General features: G+C 39.1%; 1 long non-coding RNA gene across 4 annotated transcripts; it reads left to right on the forward strand.

The window, feature by feature from the left end:
- Positions 1-807: 807 nt before the first annotated feature.
- LOC133386756 (uncharacterized) lies at positions 808-6,335 on the forward strand. Of its 4 annotated transcripts, none has more exons than XR_009763270.1 (4): positions 808-897; positions 2,288-2,354; positions 4,061-4,190; positions 5,930-6,335. It is a non-coding gene; the product is annotated as an uncharacterized LOC133386756 (long non-coding RNA). The 4 variants fall into 4 exon arrangements; XR_009763269.1 differs by lacking the exon at positions 808-897 and adding an exon at positions 916-983; XR_009763272.1 differs by lacking the exon at positions 2,288-2,354.
- Positions 6,336-8,640: the final 2,305 nt, after the last annotated feature.

Below are 8,640 nucleotides of genomic sequence, written 5' to 3' on the forward strand. Positions count from 1 at the left end.
CTCCCAGGTCATAGTCCAACAACTTAACCACTACACCACACTGGCTCTCTTAGATGCTTAAAAAAAAATAAATCCGAAAATAGCTGTGGAAAATCACTATATAAAAATTCAATCCACAACTATAGCAAATAAGCAAATTAATGGAAAATTGAGTCCAAAATCTGAATTGGGCGGAATTCTAGCACATTCCTATGACATGGATAAGCTGCTTGGAGGATTGAAGCCTACCACTTAGTCTCTTGATTCTTGCTCTTCATGGCTTGTGAAATCTTCCAAAACTGGGTTTATTCTATGGCCTTGAGAACTATGGATTCTCAGGGATGCTGTAAAACTCTTGAACATGTGTCTGGAAGCAGGTTTGAAATGGACAAGAGTGAATAAACAGAAATTTAATATAGAGTAGATGGCAGTACTGTGAATAGAAAGTCTCCTGGGAAAATCCAACTGATTCAGGATGCGGTTTTACTTCCTCTGAAAGGCCAAGTCTGAATTCTCAGAGTTCTCTTGGACTTCATGGTATCTGTAGAAGCACAGGTGGTAGTGGCAGTAATTTTTTTAAAAAAAAATTATTAATTAAATTTATATCCCACCCTTCCTCCCAAAAGTGCCTTTTATCGGCTTAGGCTGATTTGCCAGCTCTGATTGTATCTGGACCACAGCAGATCTTGCTACATTAAGTTTGGGCTACTGCAATGCAATCAAACAGCATCTGAAGACTGTTGAGAAGCTTCAGCTGGTGAAGAATGCAGCAGCTGTGCTGACAAGGGCTAAAGTCTCAGATCATATTACATCTATTCCTCATCAGCTGCAGTGGTTGCCTACATACTTATTGTTCCAATTCAAAATGACGACAGTGACCTTTAAAGCCCTGAATTCTTTGGGAACAAATTTCTGAAGGTATTATCTATGCCCATATGAACTTGTGACAAATCTGAAATCAGCTACAGAAGCTTATGCGCCTGTTAGGGAGGGATATCAGGCTGGTGAGTACAAGGGACAGAGCTTTTTCAGTAGTGGCCCCACAGCTATGAAACTCTCTCCCCTGAGATATCTCTCTCTCCTTGATAGTGTTTAGGCAGGCTCTGACATATTTTTTTCCAGGATTGCCTTAAATTAGATGATTTAATAAGCAGACACCTCTATTTTAAGTTTTATGATGGTGCGGCTGGTGGAGGTATATTGATTTGAAAAGTTTTTACTTCTGATATTATGACTTTGATCATGATTACATTTTCAAACAGTTTTAAATTGATTTAAAAGTTGTAAGCCACCTGACAAAATACTGTATTTAGAGTGACAACTGATACATAAATAAATACCCACAAACGTATAGTAGCTATTAATATTTTACCTGAATGTGCTGTTTTGGATTATCACGTCTTTCATAGAAGCATACAAGTAATACCATCAAGGGAATATATAACCTAAGACCCAAGGTGAATTATACAAACCAAGACTATATTTGGGATACTTTACAACTCAGATCAATGATGTTTCACATGTCCATCAGAGACCTGAAGGAGAAATCATGAATCCGGTACTAATTAAAACAACAACAACAACTAAGGAAGATTTTTCTTTAATCTGCATTACAATTGTTTAAATAGATTAGGAAGATGAAAATAATTGTTGAAATTGCTTATGTTAAATAAGATAAAAAATAAAATAATACTACAACCCCTATGCTGTTGTACATGCTTGGCAGGAAAAAAAATATGAAGGGCCAAGAGGATTTTCTAAAATGAGATTAAACCACTTTGAATCTTCAGTACTAACCTTCTTTTAAAAGGGAACGTAAATGAGTATAATCTATTGCAGTACTCTGGAATACATGAGGCATAATTTGATATTGTTGTAACATGATTCACAGCCTAAATTTCTATGGTTGTATTCAGCAGTGTGTTTTTATTCTTACAAGTCAGAGCTTACCATTTTCTATCTGCAGATTTCTAATTAAGACCATATGGTCTAGCTTTTTATTTTTACATGCACAAAGGGCTGTATGATTCCTATAGGCTCTGCCAATTGTAAAAATGTCTATCTCCCATTTAACTTGTAGCTCAACTGTGTGCAATAAGAAGACAATTCTGAGAATGATTGTTGGTTACATTAGACTGCTGTAAATTGCCGCTGTCCTCTAATGGCTTCTAAAATTTAAAACTAAACCAGTTATTCTGAAATAGACTAAAATGATGAGTACAGTGCAATGGAAACGTTGTTATAATTAGTGTAAGTCAGGCACATGGTGTTTCATTCACATCTATAATTCTTCTAAAAACCTCTGCAGGTCAGATCTTAGCCCTGTGATACATCTTCTCTTCACTGCAACAAAATGATAGCTGAACTTCTCTTCGGTAAAAGGAATATAATGAAATTGGGGGGGGGGAGCTGTTTGATGTGGTTGTCCTAGCAACTGCATCCTCAAAAAATATACAGGGGGCGCTGTGAAGAAATAATTGGATTACATGTTACGTCCTGGCATGCCCATATGGAATAATGATTCTTGAGCATGACTTCAGATGGCACAAATATAACCCATTAATAAGTATGCATTGCATGTGTGTGTGCTGCCCTTCTTAATGACATTTCTACAGAAATGTCAATCATACATTTCCTAATTGATGTACAATACTAAGTTCCTCATTCAAAAATGGCATAAGCCTAAGGGTAATACTCCTGCAGGTGGCAAAATAGACCTGGTTCATACATTCACCTACAGTGGTACCTCCATAGTCATGGTGAGGATATGTGAAAGCTTGCATGCTCTTGCCAGATGTGCAACATAATGTATGATATGATCATTTATACCATCCTTCTCTTCAGAAAAGGATTCATGTTTCCCCCACCTTGCTTACAAAAGGGACCCTTAGGTAACAGTATGATCTGTGACTACAAAGCATTGATCACACAGCTGCTTTTTCCTTCTTAGAAGTGATACATGTATAGGCAAATGCATCATTTGGGAGTTTTTTAGTTGCTCCAGATCCATATTCCAGTGTCTAATACTGCAAGCATTTTAGGTGCCATGCACATCAAAGCACTGAAGCACATCTAAATTTGCTAGGACTATTTATGTAACATATGCAAAAAAGTTTTTTTTTAAAAAACAGTGTCCTTGATGTTCTTTATCATATTTATTCTTATAATAAATCTGTGAAGGAGGACACTATTGAACCTGTTTAACAGAGGCTTAGCAATAGCTATTTCCTGAAGGCTAGCTAGTTCCCAGAAACAGAAGTTGAGGTTATAAATCTGTGCCTAAAATATACCATTTTAGACTGCAGGTGAGAGCCCACATGACTGAATGTTTCTCCTTATTAAAAACAAAAGAAAGAGGAAATCACTGCATATATTAAAAACTGCATGTATAAAAAAATCACTGCATATATAAAAAAACTTAACACATCAGAGAGAAGGCAAGGATAGAGCCCTTATTAGTAGTGCCTAGTTTTTAATGTGTAAGAGTTTTTCTTTTAAAGAGAATCATTCAGTGAGCTTTCATCTTCAGTCTGAAGTGGTACAACCTAGACTCAGTCTGACTATCTGATTTGCTGTTGGTGAGAAATAAGCCTGAGTCCATGACAGTAGAGGTACTTGTATACAGGGCCATCATCTGTTGATGGATAGACCTCTCTGAAAATGCCAATTCAGTGTGCTGTAAAAGTGAACTAAAGGTGTATATGCAGACTCCTGCCTGAAATCCTGGCAAGCTGCTGCCAGTCAGTGTAGACAATACTGAACTAGATGGACCCAAGGTCTGACTTGGTATAAGGGAGCTTTGCATGTTCTCATACGTGGCTGTACAAATGAATGCTTCTGGTGCATCACAGAGTTGGACTGTAGCACTGGAACAAAAACACAAAGTGTTGCTTGTACCAGTGCTGTGAGCCTGGCATTAGCTATTATGTACCGTTCTGCAGATTTAAGATGCTTCTAATAAGAGGAAAACTAGTGCACTGTGTCTCCATTTCTAGACCTGTAAATTACACAGAAGCAATCCCTCTAATCCCAACGAGAGAGTCCATCGTGTTTTGAAACATTATTTCACCTTTTCTTCTAGATATTCACCTTTGGATGGGATTGCAGGTTCAGACCTGCGCTCAGAAGGGACCAGCAATATTGTTTTAAGGTTATTGATTTTAAAGATGGCAAGGGAGAAATTCGGGGTCATTATGCCGCAAGCCCCTGAGGTGAGAAAACCTATGACAAGGACACAGGATTCTGCAAATATAAGAAAGGGCTTTGGAACTGATGGAGAGGCACATTACTAAGGCTATGTATGTGCTGCAGACATTGCAGCATTACAGTTCGGTGAGCTCAAATTGTGAGCCTGAAATCCAGCATTATCTTTAATGACTTGAAGAAGTGAAACTATTCAAGCCCAGGTGTTGAATCAAAATTGCTTGCACGGCAGCAATGGACTAATTCCAGATGTTTAAGTTGTTTTGCCTTAATGCAATTCATAAAACATCACTGCCTTTTCCGCTTTTAGGAGTAAAGCACTGGGTAGGGACTCTAAGTATTTCACTTGACGTCATTAATGTGGTATACAGTATAAATTCTCAGTTGTATCTAAATGGGGGTTTAAAAGCAGAGCTGAGAGGTTAGGTGCCTCTATTCCTCATTCTTTTGCAATGAACTGCAGAGGCACTAGGTGCTTGAATTAGAAAAGAAAACTTTTTGGATCTGGAACTTTGAGCTAGACCAAGGCTCAGCCTTCTACTTTTAGGTGACATATACCAATCTTATTGTATGTGTGACCTTATCACAGGGATAGTGACCCTGTGGCCCTCCAGATGTTGTTCCCATCAGCCCCAACCAACACAGCCAATGACCAGGGACAATGGGAGCTGTAGTCCAGCAACATCCAGAGGGCCACAGGTTATCCACCCCTGCTTTATCAGAACAAGCTCATAGATTCATACTGAAATGACAACACAGAATGTATTTGTGCATTTCACTCTTCCAGCACTTCTTTGTCCTTAAAGATTCACAGCGGTAGATCCTGCACCTGGCCAAAGCCTCAGTAGAACCACAAGGACTATTTTCTGGCTTTGGGCATGCAAATATATGGAGGTTCATCAACTAATGATATAGACAAAGATACTGGAATGAACTTTAGTCCATGCTTTGTTGATCTCAATCAAACTTACTTTATCCAGTTCCAATAATTCAGGCGGGTATCTCTGCCAACTAGTATCTTGTCATATCCCCCGCATGCAGGTCCGAGTGTCACTTGAAGGTTTCACCTTCAGAAAACTCACCAGTCACCAAATAGTCTTGAGGGTGAGGGTACTGGAAAGGAAGTCTTGCCAACCTTCATAATCTGAAGATGACATTTTCTAAAGCTCAGCCAGCAGGGTTTACTGAGAACTGACCAGGGTCCTGATGTGCCTTGCCCTGCCCTGCCCTGACCTAAAGAGTCTCTGGTCATTGCTGCTGCTTCCCCCCTAGTGAGCCCTAAGCTTCAGTAGGTCAAGATACATCCTAGGCATCTGGCAGCAAAGTGAAAGCCCAGCTCACCTTCATCATTCCTTAGACAAGTCATTTTCTTCATAGAATATTAATAGAGTCAACCCAGACACTCCTTTGTCCTTCATCCAGATTAAACTTTGAAAATATAGCAAAGTTATACCCCTCAGTTCCTTTTAAGAGATAGTGTCTGAACCCCTGTACCAGCAATCAAGAGAACCAGACCTTCTGGTTTTCAAAGGCAGCCACAGTAATTATTCATTGTTTGAATGGCTGGATGATCCCTAGTCAAACATGGTCCAACAAGAAAGGGAGCCATACAGAGAGGCGCAAACTGAATGTGAAAAACTACCAGCCTGCAGGGAGGAGAATTTTGCCCTTTTTCTAATCATCTTAATGTTTACTGCCTAACCTTAGAATTAGACCAGATATTTCAGGAATCTAACCTTCTTCTCAGGTCTCCAGTAGAGGCTCAATAGTGAGGCCTGGATTGAGGGTCCGGAAGCAAGTGGTTAAGTTTATATTCAACTCTCTCCTCCATTCTCAAGAACAAGTTGATGGTTGTGTAAAGCGTATTATAAACAGGAAAACAAGAACAACAAAAAAGCTTGCAAGCTGCCATCCTCCAGTTCCCACTGGTGGCCCCTTTGTCCCCCAAATGCCACCGGAAGTGCTTCTGAAGAACCACCTTGACCTGAGGGGAGAAAAGGAGAGGCAGACACATCTGTCTTCTTCAAGACAAGCAGTTGTCTTTCATGTTTTATGTGTACATTTTGACTGTCACTGACTGTTGTAATAAGTTTAAGTAAACTGCTTTGTGAGACCTGCCTGAAAAGTGGCAAATAAATACCTGAAATAAATAAATATTGCACATCTATGTGTGGATTATACTGCTTGGCTTGAGAAATTTTGCTAAACCACTTGGTTTTCCATCATGCACAAAAACCACTTGGTTCTCGATCATGCACCAGTTCTGAACTACCAGGTGATGCCAGGGTTTTCTCCATATCCCTTCCAGGCACAAACACCTTAAACAATCTCTGATCTGCCAGATACCAATGCTAAGTGCCCAGAATTCACTCCACTTCAGTATCTGAGCATGAGAAGACCTAAGAAGCCTAGTGGGTATCTCAAAGTTAGGTGGCAGCAAATACCTGAGTTGCATGGCTGTTGCTGCATTGTATTTTAATTGGTCTGGAGGTAGCTAATGGAAACTGGAGCTAGCCAGTGGAATATTAACGCTTGGTATAGATCAATCTCTGAGGCAATAAATCCTGTTTCTCCCCCTGCCTCCTGCTTGTTCATAAGAACATTAAAAGGCCTGCTGGATCAGGGCAAAGACTAATCCAGTCCAGCATCCTCTTCCCACAGTGGCCAACCAGATGTCTGCAGGAAGCCCACAAGCAAAACCTGAGCACAATAGCATCCTCCCCACTTGTGATTCCTAGCAACTGCTATTCAGGGGCATACTGCCTTTGACAGTGGAAGCAGAACACAGCCATTGTGGCTAGAAGCTAGGAGACTTATCCTCCGTTATCCTTCATTCAGGATTGAGTTAAAACCACCCTCCTCTTAACAGGAGAGGGTGGGACTACCATGGTGGGTTGAAAGAGCTTTCTGTCAGAATATGAAACCAACTGAACATTTTGACTGGAAGAAAAAAGGCTTTAATCAGCCAAGTCATGTATGTCAAAAATCATTTCTTCTATGTGAGAAGTGACCGTTCCTTCTAATATTTAGCTTGATGAGAATAATTCCTCAGTAGCTGTCTGAGAAGTCATGTCACTGTACATCAAGTGATATTAATTTTGGATTGGCATGAAGTAATGTAATTTCATAACAAATCTAATATATAGTGCATTGCAGAAATTAATTATGTTTAAGATATTTAAAACACATATTTGTCATGCTGTGACAAAATGACAGACTGCATGTCATATTACATAAACACATCTCTGGTGCAGCCATGTTAAACAGGGTATTTTGAGATTTGTTTTCCACTACTCGAAGCATTGAGAAAAGAAAATATTCAATATTGCCAAATAAATAGAAAATAGAAAAAGAAGAGTTTTCTCTAATATTTCAAGAGTAGCAGATTTTTTTAACCTACTTTTCTTTTTAAAAAGAAGCCAAGTGTGTGAAAATAACAATGGAAAGCAGGCAGAAAGGCAAAGGTAACACATCCCTGACCAACTTTTGCATTGCGAGTGTACAAGCTATTAAATTTCAAGGAACAACTTCCATTGGCTGTAGTGGGAAAGACTTGCCTTTACAAAATATTGCACTATATCCTCAGCCCCCAACAGGAGTACTCCTGTTTAGGATTCCAGACAGTCAGCCATGCCTTCCTCAAGGATACCATAATCTGTCAGGGTCTCAATCAAGCCAAGCTTTGTGGTTTTTTTAGTGTTTCTTTGGGGGGGAGTTACATTTGCTAACCTTGGGATAGAGCGGGCGTGGATTTTGTGAGCGGGATGCCAATCTCATGAACACTCTGCTTGTCATTTTGTCTCACTCAGAATTATTATTATGTATTTTATTTATTAAATTTATATCCCATCCTGCCTCCCAAAGGAGCCTAGGGCAGCAACCACCAACTGGTAAAATAATAAAAACACCTTAAACAATCTTAAAAACAATTCCAATACAGATGTAGACTGGGATAAAGGTCTCTACTTAAAAGGCTTATTGAAAGAGGGAGGTCTTCAGTAGGCACCAAAAAGACAACAGAGACTGCACCTGATTAATATTTAAGGGGAGAGAATTCCAAAGGGTAGGTGCTGCCACAACACTAAAGGTGCAATTCCTATATTGTCTGGAGTGAGGGATAGCAAGATCTGTCTTTTTTGTTCTCTCAGTTTCTCATTTTTCCAATCTTAAATTCAGTTTTCTACATTTTTGCAGTAATTTTTTCAAAAATCCTCATGAAAATTCTCCAGCATTTTAGTGTTAATTTCTCCCAATCAACACATTTTTGTGGATAGTTTTGACAAATGTATATATTTTTGAAAGGAATTTCTCATCATATAATGCGTTGTATATTATTTTCACTCATATGTTCATTTTTATGCACACTTTCTCCTAACATATGCATTTTTGTAATTTATTGTTTGGTTGGCAAACTGCACTGCAAAATTAAAATAGGTGCAAAGTTTGAAGGATGGCTGT

The sequence above is a fragment of the Rhineura floridana genome, chromosome 6 (genome assembly GCF_030035675.1).
Source record: "Rhineura floridana isolate rRhiFlo1 chromosome 6, rRhiFlo1.hap2, whole genome shotgun sequence".
NCBI classification, from domain to species: Eukaryota; Metazoa; Chordata; class Lepidosauria; order Squamata; family Rhineuridae; genus Rhineura; species Rhineura floridana.